We start from the raw sequence: 2,217 nt of genomic DNA, 5'->3' as shown, positions 1-2,217 counted from the left end.
CCTGACCCAGGGATCCAGCCTGCTTCTCCTGCATCGGCAGGCGGATGCTTTATCGCTGAGCCCCCAGGGGAGCCCAGATCAACTATGAAAGTGAAAGTGAAAGTCGCTCAGTCGTGGCAAACTCTTTGCGACCCGGTGGACTTTACAGTTGGTGGAATTCTCCAGGCCAGAATACTAGAGTGAGTAGCCTTTCCCGCCTCCAGGGGATCTTCCCAACCCAAGGATCAAACCAAGGTCTCCCTCTGCAGACGGATTCTTTACCAGCTGGGCCACAGGGAAAGTCCCAAATCAACTCTACTTCAATTTCTAAGACAAACAAACAAAAAAAAAGTAGTAGGTTGGACTCAGGCTGGGTGGAGATTTGCAAACTTTCATAATGTTAATGCCATTGGTTTCCGGTGAGAAACTGACAGGTCTATTTCAAGGGTCAAAATTGCTACACTTCGTCCCTGGGTGGATTCGAACCACCAACCTTTCGGTTAACAGCCGAACGCGCTAACCGATTGCGCTACAGAGACAGACGGTGGGAGTACCTTTTTCCAACTTGGGTCACTGAAAATAAACTCGAAGTGTTCTGTGTCTTCAATGTGGTTGAGGCCGGGTAGGAACTGGTAGAGACATCCCCCTCCAGAGCACCAGGGAAGTAAGTAGCCCAGAGAGAAGTGGGTCCTTTTCCCGCACTAGCGCCTGCTTAGATCTGAGACAGGACTCAGTTTCTACCCGGAAGATGCTAAGAAAACGAGAGCAGCCGAAGGTGAATGAACCTGACTCTTCGTCGTCGTTCCGTCGTTCAGTCGTGTCCGACTCTTTGCGACCCCATGGACTGCAGCACGCCAGGCCTCCCTGTCCATCACCAACTCCCAAAGCTTGCTCAAACTCATGGCCATTGAGTCGGTGATGCCATCCAACCATCTCATCCTCTGTCGTCCCCTTCTCCTCCTGCCTTCAGTCTTTCCCAGAATCAGGGTCTTCTCGAATGAGTCAGTTCTTCGCATCAGGTGGCCAAAGTATTGGAGCTTCATTCAGCTTCAGCATCAGTCCTTTCAATGAATATTCAGGGTTGGTTTTTCTTTAAGATGGACTGGTTGGATCTTCTTGCAGTCCAAGGGACTCTCGAGAGTCTTCTCCAGCAGCACAGTTGGAAGGCATCAGTTCTTTGGCGCTCAGTCTTTTTTCTTGTCCAGCTCTCACATAGGTACATGACTACTGGAAAAACCATAACTTTGACTATACGGACCATTGTCGGCAAAGTAATGTCTGTGCTTTTTAATACACTGTCTAGGTTTGTCACAGCTTTTCTTCCAAGGAGCAAGCGTCTTTTAATTTCATGCCTGCTGTCACCGTTCGCGGTGATTTGGCGGCGAAAGTCTGTCATTGTTTTCATTGCTTCTCCATCTATTTCGCCATGAAGCGATGGGACTGGATGCCATGATCTTAGTTTTTTGAATGTTGAGTTTAAAACCAGCTTTTTCACTCTTCTCTTTCACCCTCTTCAAGAGGCTCTTTAGTTCTTCCTCGCTTTCTTCCATAAAGGTGATGTCATCTGCATATCTGAGGTTATTGATATTTCTCCCGGCAATTTTGATTCCAGCTTGTGCTTCCTCCAGTCCGAAGTTTGGAATGACATACTTGGCATATAAGCCAAATAAGCAAGGTGACAATATACAGCCTTAACTACTCCTTTCCCAATTCTGAAACAGTCTGTTGTACCATGTCCAGTTCTAACTGTTGCTTCTTGACCTGCATACAGGTTTTGCAGGAGGCAGGTCAGGTGGTCTGGTATTCCCATCTCTTTAAGAATTTTCTACAGTTTGTTGTGATCTACACAGATGGGGGTCTTGGGGGGAATCCAAAATGAATGCTGTGGGTTCAGGAGTTCATTTGGTTTTCCTCAGAGAAATACATCACCATACTTTTTTGCCGATTTAGGCAATTTATGCATTCATGCGTGAGTGTTAACTTATAATAACATTATTACTGTGAAAATTTTAAATACTGCATCACATATCCAATCATGTCTGGAAAAATATTATATTTAAGTAAAGGAGCATAGTGAAACAAAACTGATCTTCAATTTCAGCTGTTTAGAAGGATTTCTACTAGTTTATTAGGCTCCCAGACAGAACATAGAGTTTATAAATGCCTGTAATGTATGGACTTTCACTCTGACATAATCCAGATTCAAATATTCAAGGGCCCTTATCCAATGAAATCAAC

At 45.2% G+C, this 2,217-nt stretch overlaps 1 non-coding gene across 1 annotated transcript; it reads right to left on the bottom strand.

Annotated features, from left to right (window-relative positions):
• Nucleotides 1-444: 444 nt before the first annotated feature.
• Nucleotides 445-518, bottom strand: TRNAN-GUU (transfer RNA asparagine (anticodon GUU)). The gene has a single exon. It is a non-coding gene; the product is annotated as a tRNA-Asn (tRNA).
• Nucleotides 519-2,217: the final 1,699 nt, after the last annotated feature.

This window comes from Bos grunniens, chromosome 3 (assembly GCF_055505025.1).
Source record: "Bos grunniens cultivar Pamir isolate PY7600 chromosome 3, Bosgru_T2T1.0, whole genome shotgun sequence".
Classification (NCBI taxonomy): Eukaryota; Metazoa; Chordata; class Mammalia; order Artiodactyla; family Bovidae; genus Bos; species Bos grunniens.
The sequence above is the reverse complement of the archived record's forward strand: the minus strand, read 5'-3'. Positions and strand labels throughout refer to the sequence as shown.